This window comes from Pinus tabuliformis, chromosome 2_1, assembly GCF_031772625.1.
Source record: "Pinus tabuliformis cultivar Carrire ecotype Pingquan chromosome 2_1, CPIR1, whole genome shotgun sequence".
Taxonomy (NCBI): Eukaryota; Viridiplantae; Streptophyta; class Pinopsida; order Pinales; family Pinaceae; genus Pinus; species Pinus tabuliformis.
This window is the reverse complement of record NC_142299.1, coordinates 981570178-981587916: the sequence shown is the minus strand read 5'-3', so window position 1 is coordinate 981587916 and position 17739 is coordinate 981570178. Positions and strand designations below refer to the sequence as shown.

General features: G+C 35.5%; 1 pseudogene; it reads right to left on the bottom strand.

Moving 5' to 3' along the window:
* The window catches only part of LOC149203918 (uncharacterized), a 160649-nt pseudogene extending 146881 nt beyond the window's left edge, over positions 1-13768 (bottom strand).
* Positions 13769-17739: the final 3971 nt, after the last annotated feature.

Sequence of the window (17739 nt, the reverse complement as noted above, 5' to 3'; positions counted from 1 at the left end):
ACACATAAAAAACATCAATAGGTAGATAACTATATATATATATATATATATATATATATATATATATATATATATATATATATAAGTTTGGTTTTACAAAAACTTATGCCCAAGACACATATGACCACACGACCCGTCATTCAAAAAATATATATACAATCAAAATAAAACTATATAGCCTCCTAGTACACTAATATTGATGATTCTCATGATAGTAGACAATTGTGCGGGCCATATTGCACAACACCCGATTGATACAGCCAGGTACACCAATAGTATGACATTGCAACCTCATAGGGATCTAATCAACCCTAGTCTCAACTATGTCCTGGATCAATCCTTTCATGTGTTGCTCGACCTCTACAAGAGTCTCAACCACATTGAGATCCTACAATACCTCTCGTCCCACTGTAGAAACCTGTACTCCAATTGGTGCCTATTTTGGGTCTCCAACATGCAGAAGACAAGATGAACCCACAAGTCAAGCAAGTCTAACATCTGCATGTAAAAATCGATAGATAGTCTTGGATACATAGAAAATACAAAAATAAATGTAAAAATAAAAAATAAAAAAATGATCAAAATGATTTTTTTTTACCTATGGCACCCCATCGCTCGCCATCAGGAAGCACGAGCTTTGGGTCTCTGTAGAAAGCCATCCCAGTGTATGGATAATCCTCAATCATAATGATCTGTGTGCGCAACCATCATAAGGATAATGGCACGAAACTCATAGAAGATAAGCCGATATGTCTGGACATGAGATCCACCCATCTCCTCATCCGCTGGACTCTCGTATTTGGAATATTGAGTGAGATATGTTGTGGTCAAAGCAATGGAATCCACTCCAAGGTAAATTAAATAAAAATGGAACCATACCTGAAGTTTTTCAATCATCCATATTTCACCTTGGTGATTTGTTCTTTCATGTTTTTCTAGTGCTCCCTCGCTCCAATTAAATATTATCGGCTCTATGCACTCTAAAGCATACTTCATTTATGACATTTTGGCCAAATGAAAGGTATATCTACCAACCAATCTAGAAATGATAAACATGATTGTCCTCAAAGGAAAACAAACCACATCCTTTATCTTGATTTTCCCATCTTTGGTTGGTTGGGATCAAGGTCTATAGTGTGTACTGATATAGTCTTTGACAGTCTCTCCACCCCTTCTCAAACCACATAATGAGACAGGGGCACCTCTCCTCAATAAACCTGTCAAGAAATAGATGTCTTCCACCTGTATACTAAGCATATGTGCTCCAAGCCTGAAAGCCTGTGCTTGAACATCCCATGCTCGAACAAGGTATTCTAATAATTCCATATTGTTGCGTCATCCCAGGAAGCCAAAATAATTTCAGAAGCCCACAATTTCTCAATGCCTGGATCGTGGTTGGATCATTAGCAGCATTCATATCTTATTCTTCATGTTCTCTTTCTCTCCATATCAGAGCCATTTTGTTCTGATGGAAACCTGAAACATGACAAGAAAAATCATTAGAGTGAATCCGATGCAAAAATTTGAGAGAAGTTTGAGTGAAAAAAAAGAAAAAAAAATTGAAATGCACCCAGCGTGCCCTACCAAAGGGAGATAGTACACAAGAATGCACTTTCCCAGTGCACCTTTAGACATTTTTGGGATGCGTTGGAGCTAGGGAGAAAAATTAAAGCCCTAGGTCACCCAAAACTTGAAAAAATATGCATGAATTGAAAAATCAGAACTGTAAAAGGAAAGAGGAAGGTGAGATTTCCTCTCTAGAAGTAACAAAACTAAAAATGATCCCTTGGATTGGTCACAATTAGTTGCTGAAGATCGGGGGAAAATGCACTCAGAGCTCACTCACCAAGAGGTAAAATGTAAAATGGTAAAAATGAAATTATTTTTTGTCTATTTATGGTCATTTTCACGATTATTTTATTAATATTTTATTATTTTGACCTAAATATGACTTAATTTTACCATGTATCAGATATTTTAATATTTTGATGATATTCTGAGCAAGTTAACAGTTGTTTGACAGATTTAATGATGTTTGAATTGTGTTGAAAATAGAAACAAGAAATGTTAAACATAGAATCTAGAAATTCCAATTTAATTTGTCCTTGAATTAAATTGTAATTCTATTCTCATAGCCACTTGTAAATAGTTAATTAAGTTTAATTAAATTAATTGACTTAGGAATTTCAAGTTGGAAGTCATGTAAGTGTTCTCCCTAAATTTTATGGGTCTACTTTGAGTTTAAATTAAGTTGTAATTAGATAACTCAGTTTACTGAGTTATGGTTAGTTAAATTAGTTCTAATTGTTTGTGGAACTAATAGAGGACTAACATTCAATCAGTGCACTGGTGCATCCACAAGTGTTACTCCATTTAACTGAATATTCCCTTATGAGAACTCATGCATGTCAGTTATGAGAAAGACCCAGTTGAAACTAGAATGCATGGACATTGTACTATCAATTGTATGATTTATTGAGTTGTAAATATCATGCATACAATCATAGAAGGACCTATGTTTGGATTGTGTATTTTTGGAAGCATGAGTTCCATTTAAATACGGGTTATTCATCCTAGTAATTATGCAAGAGATTAGGGGCTTGGAGAGCTGCAAAATTGGCTAAATGTTGGCCAAGAGCTAGCTTGTGAGCTGAGAGAGTTGAGCATACTTGTGCGGAATTGTTCTAGTGAGAACAAGCTTTATATCTTCTCTCATATTTCTAATATATGCAATACAGACAGCGGGGTTTTGAGCAGTGGATTTCCCCATATACATCTTGTGTTATGTGCCATTTATTTATCTTCTTCTTGTTCATATTGTTTTGATTGATTTATTGGCTTATGCTGGTTGAAAGTAGAAGTAGATTCTTGTCCTATGCTTTAGTACATTGAATGAGCTTGTGAATCTACAAGATTTTCTACAAATCGAAACAAATCGTTTTGACCAAAGAGCATACTTTTATCACCTTTTCAGGCACTATAAACTTAAGAAAAAGGAACACCCTAGAGTCCTCTTTCATCCCATTTCAGACTCCCAAAATATGAAAAGGTTTTCGAGCACTTGTCTTTTAGAACTCATTAAAGTAAATGAAAATGCATCTACTCAGTATAAGTTTAGCCTGTTTCCAGACTGTGATAGAATATTTACGAAAAAGGAATACCTTAGTTGAATATGGATAAGAGGTTCTCCTGAGTATCTTTTTTCTGCCTTTTCAGACTCAAGAAACAACTTTACGAAAAGGAACCTTTCAAGTTTTATTTTTCTTCTCTTTTTCAAACTCTCTAAACATGAAAAAGGAGTTGAGTTAGACCTTCACTGGACTCGTAAAAGCATCAAATAATGATGGACTCATCGAACATGAAAATATCGAACCACTCCTTCTTAGGGTTCATTAAAAATACTCAGAGGGATTCATTTGAAGGATGAACTTACGGATCGAGCATATGTTATCCTCCTCAAGCTTGTTAAAAGATAAATAGGTATTGACCATAAATGGTTAAGGAAATTGTGAAAACATGGTACTCTACGTATTAGTGGAAATGAGTTAATCTTGAACATGAAATTCTTCTAATTCATCTCCTTGGTAGTTGAATTGGGAAATATGCTTGTCTTTTTGGTTCATCGTACCATACAGAATCCTCCACATTCAGTTTTGGGTCTGTTGTAGCATCCATTGTCATTTAAATTTCGTTTTCAATTTTATTGCAAAAAATAAAAATAAAAATCAAATATTATGTTCTAACAGAATTAAAAGAGAATGTGGAAGTCCGAAAGAAATGATTTTTTTTATAGTATTGATGGATTTTGAACGTGAGAAACCCAGGAGAAGATCTGAGCCATCCGATCGACAGGCAATAGATCTAACAGTAATCGCATGTTAACAAGCATGGAGGATAACTCCAAAATCGAACACGAGAAATTATAAAAATGAGTTAAAACCTCAGTTAATTGGGTTCATCCGCTTGAAGGATTCAAATTTGATGGTAATCACGTGGTTAACAAGGATGAGGTTTAATCCAGAAAATGAACACGATGGTTTATGGAATGTGATTTAATCCGTTGAAGTCCAGATCGATCATAACCGCTCATCAAGAAGGGACGAGATCTGACAGATATCGCATCAAAAAGTGCACGGGTTATATTATAAATTTCGGACCCGAGAAGTCTATGAACTGCAGTTTTGTTTCCTTTCGGTTCCGTGGGGAAGGTAAAGGTTTGTGGAAAAGGTGGAGGTGATAAGATTATGAACCAAAGTCTTAATTCCTTTGGTTCCGTCCATAAATGTTTAAGGAAGGACCGATAGTGATTGGTCGGGTTTCTTTGTGATTCCACCAATTAGAACGCTTCCAATATATACGTGGGCCCATAACCCACAGGTCCACGCATGGAATTTTGTAAAGATGCATATTTGCTACATTAAAGAAGTTTAGTTGTCATCAGAACACCTACTCAAGCCACAGATTCGAACAGCGAGCAGCAATCACCAATCATATTCTAATTTTTGTTACTTCTTGTTATCTTGTTTTCCTGAGAAGAATGAGGTGTCTTTTACCCTCCAATGTAATATTCTGTAAAGACTTTTACTTTAGACAGTTAGGAGATAGTTAAGCAGTTTGACAGTTTTGGTGGTTACCAACTGTCCCATGATGTATAAAAAGAGGCAAAATTATAGAAAAAAGGTCCGAATTTTGAAGAGCCTAGAGGCTATGCTATTGTATTCTTGATAAAATTGATGATTAATGAAAGAATCAGGAGTTTTCCACACATTGTTGGGTATGATTTTGTAATTTCTCTGTTATGTGTCATCATGTGTCTTCCTTTCTTTAAGTATGGTAATGAAGCTGCAAGTCTTTGTTTACTTATGTGAATGAAGTTAAAATTCCTTAGAAGAGTGTTCATGTACTTAAAGTTCCTACTTCTACATTCTTCTAAGTTACAGATAATAATTTCTATGAAAAAACAACATATTGTCTCTAACTTCTCAAAGCATTCTTCACTCAACATTTATATCCAGCAACCATATGGCATTCTGAGACTTTCATATCAGCTAAATATTAAGGGTTAAAAGTCAGGCCCTTCAGGTTCTTCACTTGAGGATACATCATACAAATAAGTGACATGAATAATAAACATTAATGAATTAAGCACAATTTCTACATAGCCAAGAAATTGGTTTCTTAAGGTACAACAGGGTCAATACTGGAAACTCCATTCAGTGTCACCGATATGTTCAAGAGAACTCATTTAGTTGACATCTACTATGATACTCTTAAGCCTTCATTCCATGTCTGTGTTCCTAAACCAATTCCACATCAACATCATTTTGCCTCAAATCATGATACTCATTTCGTGTCATTGATGAGGGATACATCAAGGCCCTCTTGTTATGGGTTGCTTTCTATCGACATCAGCTCATTATCTAGGAAGTTGAATTAGAAACTCCCATTGGTACCTTGGGGCTTGCATACATGAATGTCAATTTTACTCACTCTCAACGACAGGTTTTCTTCATTGGCCTTCGACTAGTAGATTCTGTGTGGTGTTTAACTTCAGCTCATTTATTCACACCATATGGATTGTACTATAGTACCTTGAGAGCCATTAACATCATCAATGGTTTTTATCACGTCTTTTAATGATTTTTGTCTTTGGCCGATAATCATATGGTGTCTACCATGTCCGACTCCAACTCATTTATTCACATGGTTAGAATTGTACATTGATCGAGTGAATGAGATAGAAGACCTTGGATCTAGTTTCATCCATCCAGTCTATATTTTCAATATTTATGCAATATTACAAAGCATGATGGCTATGATCATGCAAACATTCATCGAATCATGGGTCCACACTTTGTCATCAATGGACGTGACTTCTTGATCATTGTACATGTAATGTTAGTTTATGTGTTGAGTATGGGTATGCCTCCCTCAGCAAAAATATCACAATGAAAATGTATTGTAATAGACGATGGTATCAACCAGTTGTTCTTGATGAAGACTTGTCACAAGGTAAAGCACTTTAGTCATCAGCCATCATTTCTAACTTTTGTCTTTAGGGGGAAATCTGGTATAGGCCATTTTGTCACATTTGGTTAATAGGCCTACAAACCGAATCAATCAACATTCATGAACATGTTTTCATCATCCCTACACAAATCCCTAAACATGACCTTTCCAAAAAGTTTGATTTTTTTGGATTAACTACTCAAAATCAAATTTTTAATGTCCAGAACAACCTGTCCCTTTAGACACTTGCGTTTAGTGTTGGTTTCTCCCTTATACACTAGCTCTGGTTAGCACTAGTTGCTCCTTGGTGAGCTGCACTGATTCTAGAAATTTAGAAAAATTAAAAATATTTCCAAAGTTTCCTCTTCTAGAAGCTTCCAGGGGTTGTTTTAACCATTTACTATGGATAAGAAGCTCAATTCCTATCTGATCCTACCTTGGATACTTCACCTCTTATCCCTTGAGCTCATCCTCCCATCATAAGTGGATCTCAAGCTCATTATGGTAAATCCTAAACTACCATCCCTCTCCTATAAATTTACTATCATCCATAACATCAGGGTTGGATTTTGGAGATTGATCATGCCCTCATGTTGTTTCCTTGAATCTAAGAGAGTCATCATCTTCATGCATTAGGGTGATATTGAGGTGTGCTTTGTGACAAGGAAGGACAAGTCAACTTGGGGAGATATCTACAAGATCAACTATTATTCTTGGTTGTAAACTCTCTCCTATTTCTATTAATACAAAGAGTATCTTGTTTTCCTATATGTGTTGTGTTACATTTACATTCATATATTTCAATGCCTTGTTAATTCATTGAATAGAGTAATTGAATTATGATATGTAGATGTTGTGGATCCTTGGCTTGTTTTGGTTGTATGTGCATGTTCTAATTATAACACTCGGAGCTACGATTGGAGCTTACAAGCAAGGAGGAAAGTAAATCTTGCAATGGATTCCAAGTAAGCCTCTTTCCCATTCTTCAATTTCTCTAAGGAAAACTCTATATTATTTTCCTTTTGTTGTTCTAGACCAGTCCACTAGGTCTAGGGAATATACTTTTGTCCTCAATCGTAAATTCCATATAAAAAGTAGGAGAGTGCAAGTGAATCATATTTTAGTTGTGATCTCTTATGGGATAAATTTCCAGGAGTGGATATTGCAGGCAAGGAAGGATGATGAGAGGTATCAACAATTGAAGAAGAGATTGTAGAAATAAGGTGAAGGTGATAGGGATGAGGATTATCACCTCACAACATATATGGCTTAGTCAGATTCAAGATAAGGATTTATGTGTCAGATAACAAAGAATTGAAGAAGCTTATCTTGAGAGAGTTTCATGCCAAGACATATTTATGCCACCCGAGATACCAGAAGACTTTGACTGTTGTTAAAAAATTATACTATTGGCTAAATTTGAAGAAAGAGGGGGTTGAGTTTGTTGCAAGGTGCTTGGATTATCAACCAGTGAAGGATGAATGCAAGTATCTAGTTGGTTTATTGTAGCTTATTTTGATTCCATAATGGTAATAGGAGGTAATTTCCATGAACTTCATTATAGGTTTTTAGAGTACATCAATACAACATGATTCCATCATGGTTATGGTTGATAGGTTGAGCAAGGTGGCTCACTTCATTGTAGTGAAATATACTAATTCATCTAGTGAAGTCGCTAAATATTCATTAGGGACATAGTGAGGTTGCATGGATTCCCAAGAAAATTGTATCAGATAGAGATGCCAAGTTCACTTCCAAGTTTTGGAAGGAGTTGTTTGTAGGCTTGGGGACAGAGTTAGCCTTCAGTACAACTTATCATCGACATATAATGGATAGAGAGAGAGGGTTAACAAGATTCTTGAGGACATGTTGAGGATGTATGTCATGCATTAGCAAAGGAAGTGGGAGGAGTATCTCCACTGGTGGAGTTTGATCATAATGATGGGTATTAGGCATCCTTGAAGGTGAGTCCATTTGAGGCTCTCTAGGGAAAAGTTGTAATACTCTTATTAACTGGAGTGATCCAGTGAATAGGGTGTTGATTGGACTAGATATGTTGGATGAGATGGAGAAGGAGATGTAGGTTATTAGAAGGAATTTAAAGGAAGCATAGGACTATGCATATCAACATAGATAATTCAAGGAGTTTCATGTTTTGGATTATGTGTACTTGCGCATCAAGCCAAGGAGGAGCTCCTTGAGGATCGGGTCATGTGCCAAGCTGGCACCTTGATATTGTGGGCCTTTTGAGATCCTTGAGAGGATTGGACCAGTGGCCTACAGACTTGCATTGCCACCAACAATGAAAGTCCATGATGTTTTCCATGTTTCATTGCTTAAGAGATATGTGCAAGATGTTGATCATGTAATTGATTGGTTTGTATTACAGGCGGAACCATAGGGAGAGTTCCAGCCAAAGCCACAATGCATATTGTATCAGAAACAACTCATGCTTTGGAACATAGCAATAGAGCGGGTTAAAGTGAAGTGGAAGCACTTTGGGCCTGATGAAGCTACATGGGAGATGGTTGATCAGATGCATGCATTATATCCTTCTTTATTTGTTGGTGGAAGAAAATGAGTTTTTGATATATATATATATATATATATATATATATATATATATATATATATATATATATATATATATATGTATGTATGTATGTATGTATGTATGTATGTATGTATGTATGTATGTATGTATGTATGTATGTATGTATGTATGTATGTATGTATGTATGTATGTATGTATGTATGTATGTATGTATGTATGTATGTCATTGTAAACATTGCATCAAGTTGTGTTATAAATCTCTAATAAGCGATATGTTTGTCATGGTTGTCATGGTTTTCAACAATTTTAATTGTAAATATTGCAACCAGTTGTATTATAAAACTCCATAAGTAGCATGTTTTGTTGGTCATAAGTGTCATAGAACACCAAGGATGGTGATTCCCCAAGGGGGAAGGGTTTATAAAAACCCTAGGTTGATTTTCTATGTAAATAAAATAAGACCAAGGTCACGGGACACGTATTCCAAGATGAATTTAGGGAAAAATACTATAGTGGGAATAGCTTATGGTGTATTAATGGATATGGAAATTGGCAAAGGAAGGAGGCAATAAATGGAATTTAATATAATAAATAAAGGAAAATACAAGAAAAGGAATATGAAGAGACACAAATATGCATGCAGGGATATTAGAGAGAAATTAGAGGAAAATGAAAGAAAACGGGAAAAGGAAAGGAAGATACTATACATCAATGATAAAAAGACATCAGAGAAACAATTCACAACTTTTGTTAGTTCTATCTTTGAACACTTTCAAAAATAGAGCTCTAAGATAAGAGAGAGGAAGCACTTTGAAAAATAAGGAAAGCAAGTGAGAAGAAGGAAAAGGTTGGAAAAGTAGCTAAAGAAAGAGGACACTGCAGGTAACAAGTCACACGTGTGATTTCATTGCTGAGATTTGGATGTATGGTACATGAATTTGGTTATTTAGTTATTTTGTTGTCATTGGCATGGGATTTTCCTAGATTGACAATGGTTTTCATCCTTGCCTTGCCATTTCCTGGATAGCCATGGTGTTGTGGGTTCCTTGTTTGGTTTAAGCTTGGATGGACGATAGACTTTGGAACCTAGTGAGGTGGTCTCAAGAAATTCCCAAGGGTCAAGGGTGGAGATGGGGTTTTTCCTGGAACTCTTGACAGATGGGTGGAGGCAAGAAAATTCCTCTAGGTATGGTGAAGAAAGTTGGAGGCATCCAAGCTTGTTTTGTGTTAGTGATTTATGGACCAATTTAGGTGAAATAAATGTGGTTAAGGGTTGAGGTGGTTTGGCCTCTAGAAGCCATGGATGGTTATGTTTTGATTTATTTCTTGAGATCCCACATTCATGCTTGGACTATTGCATGGGGTTGATTGGCTGAGAGAGAGATTTGTTTTAGCCCAATATATGATCGGGTGGTACATGGAATTCCCTAACTTGGTTGGCATTTTCATATGTTAATATGAGCTATTTCCTTATTGTGATCAAGGAGCACATTTAATTGTTATTATGTTGATTTTATGACTGATTTGTCATGGATTCATTCTAGTTACATGCTAGTTATAGGCATGGTTAAATGATGTGCTATTTTTATGGATATTTTTCATGATTTGATAATCTATTAAATGGTTATGTGAATGCATGGGCTAACTAGTGCTGTTGCGGCTAGTTTAAAAGGGCATTGAGCCTTATTACTGATTCCTTAATGAAGTTAAGGAGATATTGAATAGATATGCATTCATGACCTATAGTTACTATGTTTACTATGTATTTGAAGAAATGTTCTCATGTGTTTAACTTCTGAGCAAGATCTAGCCTTATTACTTATCATATTAACTTTCCATTACATTAGACTTGATTCTAGAAAGTTATGGGTTATTCTAGGAAGTGGCCTATAGGCTAGCCCTGAACATGTGGAACTGATTTCGCAAACGCATGCATGGAACTGGTAAATTTCAGTTGAAACTGCATGAAGGGATGCTTGTGCATGTGACTAAAGCCTTCCAGCTGCACTCACAATGACTTATGCATGCTACTAGGCTATGAGCTCAATTGCAAAAAAGTTACAACTCAAGGTCTAAGCACCAGGGATTGTGATCTAACACCTAGGTGATATAATTTCCATAAGAGGTTTCAATAAGTTTATGGTTAGTAGACCCCACCTCCATAACTGAAAATTGAATGTTTGGTCATGTCATAGTAACTCTCAACTCATGTTTACCTGGAGAGATTGTAAAAGCGGGTAAATGTGGGATGGGTTGGTTTCATTCCCTAGTACAGTTAGAGAAATGGGGTAATTAATTTTTATTTTTTTACTTTCTTTTGATTTTGTGAGGCTCAATTTGGATTTCACCATTGCACCCATCTTGACGAGACGTTTTTGATGATATAAAAATTTTTCCCACTTTTGGCCTCCTAGATTGAAAATTAAGTTCTTTCAAAGTTTTATTAGTTTTTAATGTGTCCTTACCCTTTATTTGCCACATGGCACCGATGTGGCTCCAACGTGGCACTTTACTATTGGACATTGGATAAACCAATGCTCCCCATGTGTTTCGTGACATGGACTAACTGCCTCTCATGGATGCTCCTTATCTCTGGTGATGCGATCATTTACTAACACTTGCGGGTTTTGATCTAACAACAATCGTGATTCCTAACAAGTGGTATTAGAGCATAGGACATGAATTTGATACACACCCAGATCGCGTTGGGGGGGGAGATTGTTGGACATTGGATAAACCAACGCTCCCCATGTGTTTCATGACATGGACTAACAACCTCTTGTGGATCATCCTTATCTCTAGCAATGTGATCATTGACTAACACCTGCAGGTTTTGGTCTAACAGAAATCGTGATTCCCAACATTTACTAATTTTTCATATCATTTAGCCATGAGGTGCACATTGGTGTAACATCCTTTCATCCCTCTCCATCATTGTATGGTGGTATCAATCATATAATATAATTGTGTATTTATATAATATACACCATAGTGGCCAAACATGTGACATTATGCACATGACCAACATTTGTATAGATTTGGCCCTCCCGCTATCAACAACTCATATCGATCCATGCCATTGTTATTTCATATACATACGTTATGCATTTGTATATGTATTGGCAGACCCCGCCACCCAACATCTGACAGTCAACACTACCCCATTAAATTGATGGTCGTAAGTCAATTGCACTACCCCCCTCCCTATTAATGTCACGGGGGGTGAGGGGGGAGTTCCACCGACATCCTAGCCATTGATTGTTTGACGGTCTTGATTGAAGCAGGGGCTTCCCTCCCCCTTGTTGGCATCACAGCGGGAACACCCTTCGCTCATCTTGCTTGTCAATTCAACCATTCAATCTTTGTCATCCAAGGGGATTATTATATCTTCGTTGTCCAAGAAATTAATCAAGATTTCTTCATCTAATGAAATGGGAACACTTCCTTGGCCATGGCTCATGGTTTTATGGGTTCTGAAGCCCAACCCCTAGGGCTCAACCTTCAATTCTTCCCAAACATTGCAATGATTTGTGTTACAATATGCATATAATGTTACGATATAGTGTAATACAATATGCGACAATGGAAAAATTACTTCACTATGGTCATAAGACTTGGCCGCTCAAATTTAAGGCATGGCCTTGAGGACAAGGCTTCCCTTATTAATGAACAAGCTAGGTTAGCCCCAACCATAGGCCTCACACTGCTTGCATTGAGAAATATACAAATATGTAATATATACCTATATATATTATATATGTTTATCTATCTATATACTTATATATATTATATATGTTTATATACATATACATATATATATATATATATATATGTGTGTGTGTGTGTGTGTGTGTGTTTGTGTGTAGTTAGTTAGTTAGTTAGTTGTTTCAACCATAAGGCCATACATATATTGATGTGCCACCTATATTGAGTGAGGATCGAATCTCACAGCATGTGTCTATGGGCTAAATACTGTTATAATTCCATTACACAATAAAACGCGCCATTGGCAGGCCCTTAGCATCACAATTTAGAGTGTGTTTAACCCTTACGAAAACATGGTCTCCTAATGATTCCTTATTCGTTAATGGATAAGGAACATAAAAACCTACATCCACACCCCTTATCTATTGACCAAGAAACTAGAACAGAATGGAACAGATACAAACTGATTGATGGTCGAAGGGAGGTTGAATATCTCACTTCATAAATCCCTCAAGAAGGAGATAAATATAGTAAATCAATTGTAAAATAACATACCATAACAACATAATGAGTTTGTATTGGCACTGAGAAAGAATATCCAAGTGGAGGATTTATCCGTCGACCTTGCTTGTTGGTTCAGAAACACATATGAAATTTTCTTTTCAGTCACTACCACCCCTTCCAAAATTGTTTTCAATAGTGATGTTGCTCCACTTGAATATTAAGAGGGTCTATATTACTATATATTATTTAACAACATATTATGATCTTGACAAGTTTTCAACAACATCTAAGAGGCTCTTGGTAAAGCTCTATATTGTTGACCTTTTTATTCTTTCTACCTCATGTCATACCCTATCCATGAAATTCTCTACTTCTACATAACTCCAAACAACATTCTCCCACATCACCTTAATCTCATTGTACTTTTTCTTCAATAAATCCTCTTTCTCCTAAACAAGTCAAATTAAATCCTTTGTTGAATTGTTTTTTCTCTTCATCTAATGATATTTCCAATTCTGAATCTGACTCTTTTATTTGTGTGGTCTTCTTAAGCTTCTCTTGATTTTGACTGATGGGATCAATGATTTCCTCACCTTTAATAGCCATTGTACCCTCCAAATCTGAAAATAGATTTGATTCCTTCTATGTTTGTGTATTATTCTTAGGCTCCTCCAAATTTTGAATGACAAACTCAACAATTTCCTCGTCTTTACTAGCCATTGTACCCTCCAAAAGTGAAACTAGATTTGAATCCTTCTGTGATACTTTAGGTGATGAGACAGAGGAGAAAAGAGATGACTTGGGAGTTAAAAATATAGAACAGGGTTGAGAAAATAATTGCATTTTTTCAGTCACACTCCATTTATGTGGTGACAAAATGATATCATGTACTCTCTGGCATCGTCGCAAGATCAAAGGAGCGGTGGGGAATGTGCAACCCCTATATTGAATAATTTGTTTTTGCAATAACTCCATTATATCTATGGAAGTGTTCATGGCACAAAATTTATATTCTTAAAGAAATAAAAAGGAATATCTTCCTAAGTATGAATCATTTTTCCACAACTGTGTAACCCTAAATTGGTCTTTCTCCTGTTGTTAATTGTACAAATATTATGGAAAATTAGAATCAATGCCTCCAACTTAAGTGTTGAGCCAGAAAATTATACTAGAGGCTTCCATGTTATTTTATATAGTCAATACTCAAAAATATTGGAACTCACAACTAAAGCCCAATGTCTATGAAAACCATAGTTCTGTCTAGGGTTATGTGAGCGCAATCCAATGGCTCGTGAACTTCTTCCATATCTGATGATATGCAGGGCCTCGCCCTCCTCCCATTGTTGTCATAGGGTAGATTCCCCACCAAAATCCCAACCGTTAACTCCCCATCACCCATTCGATGGTCTTAATCATGGGGGGACCTCCCCCCCTCCCTGCTAACATCACAGGGGGGAAGGCTTGCAAGGCCTCCAGCCATTGATTTCACTAAAGAAAATTCATCATCCATTATCCCAAGATCCCGCCTTCGATTACATGCACAATTATGTGGGTGTTACAACTTGGTCCTTCGGGCTAAGGCCCTGATCTTCTCTAACTAGTTACAATTTAAATGAGTTGTGATGTATTGTTTATGGCACATTGAAAATGCATTATGCGATATCGAGGTTTCAATTTCCGCCCCAAGCATAAAACTTATTAACATAGTGCCAAGGCTTGGCCCTCAAGGCCAAGACCCTCCATTTGGTGCATGCATCAGGACGGCCCTGACCTTTAACCTTTGGTAATTCTAACTATTATGTAATTATAATTATAATTTAAGGTAATATAATTATTAGGTTATAATTATATAGTTATGTAATTATAATATTTAAGGTTACAATTATAATTATTAGGTTCAAGTTAAAGTTATAATTATAATTATTAGGTTAGGGTTAAAGTTATAATTATAACCTTAACTTTAACCTAATCATATTTATGGTAATTATAACTTTAACCTTAACCTAATAATTATAACTTTAACTTTAAATATTTAACCTTAGTTCTGTATAATTATAACTTTAACCTTAAATATTTTTCGTTGCAAAAGAATTTTTGGATTGATTATTTTTTAATTGGCATCGTCATCAGTGTTTTGACACATTTTTCGATGGCATAGGAAGTTGCCAATATGAAAAATTCATCGGAAAATATAGTCATAAGCATCGATCTTGTGTCATAGGTTCTAACGGCACATGACATTGCCAGTATGGATATTTGTTTGAAAAATATAGTTGTAGGTGTCGATCTTATGAGGACATGAGATGTTGCCACTATGGCAACTTTTTCAAAAAAAAATCAGCATAGGCTTTAATGTTGCAACAAAGGTTTCGACAACACAGGACGTAACTAGTATAAAAAATTTGTTGGAAAATCCAATTCATAGGCGACGGTCTTGCGATGATGTTTCTGATGAAACATGACATCACCACTATGACAAATTTGTTATAAAAATCTCGACATAGGCATCGATGTTGTGACAAAGGTTCTAACAATAAATAATGATTTTTTGACGATATGTTGGGAACATGTCACTAGATAGACACATTTGTTGTTGAATTTATGATAGATATGTGGAGGGATTTCAATGAATGCCACTACCTTGGATGACCAAGTTTTCGACGACACTTAGAGTCGAAATTCCAACAAAAACCTGGAATGTAAAAATTTCAACTGCACGCCATGCAACATTCACTGGAACCCTGATTTGTCATGAGAGAGAAAAAAGGGGGTCGAAAGAGTGACCAAATGCCATAAAAAAAATTGAGCGAATTTGTAGTAGTGTGGAATTTTGGGAAAAACAATTCTCCCCTATCAAAGTAAACATAGGATAATAATAATATCTAAATCAAGAAAAAATTCTAAACCCCCACCCAAAAGGTAGAAAACATAACTTTACACCTTTTTAAAAAATATCAATGTTATTAGAAATACTAAGAGTGGGGGGCGAATCAGTTTTTCATTTAAAAATACTCTTCACTTAATTTAATCTTTCAATTAAAAATTATCTTTAAACCACTACTTTATTTAGAAAATCAAAACAAAACATGTAAATCATAAGGAACACCAATACGTCAAACACATATGGACACCTAGATTCTAGGTGGAAACCCAATGTGGGATAAAAAACACAATTCTCATCGTCTATGTATTCTTCTTTTATTATAATGAAAAAATCCTTCATTACATCATGGTCTTATACGGGTGCAGACTCTTTCCAACATGCAGGCTCCTACCTGCAGGAGGCTTGTACCACCACTCATTCTCCAACACCCATTGGAAGGGAGCTACAGCCCCATGATACCGTTTACTGGCACCTACTGGAAGGGAGCACCTACCCCCTCATTGAAGGCTACAACACTTAGCACCTCATGGACCTCATTTAATAATGTTTCATACTGGATCTACCCATAAAACAACATGTAGACCACCTTTCATCTATTTTCAAACTGAACCCACACTTACCACAATCTCAAATCAAAATACAAAATATCAATATCAACCATTGAAGATAATAAATCATTAAACCAACTGAATCATTGTCTCATTGAACCATTGAATATTGAAGCAAACCAATCACAATTGAATATACTACAATCAATCTCAATCACTGGATGCCAAATCTGAATACAAACATCTCAATCACTAAAAGGCCATTCAATCTGATCAAACTACCAATACCATGACAAACCATTGAATACCAACTAGATCGATCAAACCAACAAATATAAATAAACTGATGTGCCAATACTATATACTACGTCAATCATAAACTGTCAAGTACCATGCATACAACCAAGTTATTCTCAAGGCCATATCTGAATATAGTATCATTGCCAACTCCTTCAACCAGATATCAAATTCCAAACCATACTCTAATCAATCACAAAATAGCTCAATAATACATCATCGACAACAAGAAGCAAGTAATCATTGCTTCATCATATCATCAACAATTTATACCACTGATCCAGACATATATCACTCCATACTAAAGAGTATCCATGTCATAGATTTATATATTCCATGCAAATAATCTCTTGTCACTATCATCAAGCACATCAATTGATAGATAATTGTCAACAACACTAAGAGGCAAGGTCAACCATCATAAAGATAATCCAAACAACATGTTCTTCATGCATTCCTTCACTCCACCACCAATCATTGTTAGCATAGAGAGACCAAACATATACTACATACTTTGTCACTATACTTAGTACCATGCACTAAGACAATATAAAAACTCAAAATTTCTATGTAAACCTTCTTTTCAAGACTCGTGTATCAAGGAGAATGAATAAATATCCATTCATCATGCTCATAAGGCAAGAGGACAACACAGGAGACAAGCAATGTATTCAATTCCTCATAAAACCATTGATTTCTACATATATATGCAATTAGTTTTAGGGTACTACAACTCATGCATTGTAAACATTTGATCTATGAAAATATTATCAATCAAAGAAAGAATTTAGTTATATAATTTTGCTACAATCTGTCACCATTCACTGACTACAATAAGGACATTTGCATACACATAATCAAGAATCATCAGTGTATTTAGATCTTCTGCATAATTAATCTTTGACAATTATAACCCTTGCAAAACACAAGATATTCATGGCATCCATATGCATATATCTTTGTATAGTCTTGATAAACCACAAGGCACAACGTCTATATTCATAATCAATGGTAGATCCAAAATTCTCATAATCATAAGCTTTTGTCATGCAAACAATATCTAGTCACAAGGAAAAATTTTGTATACAACCTTCAATAGTTTGTAAATATATCAAAAATTCATTTGATAAAGACATCCTCTACATTTAAACATCATTAGAACAAACAAGGCATTCACAATCACATTAATAATGGTCTATGCATCATAATCTTTGTATGCCCTGACCATGCATATAGGT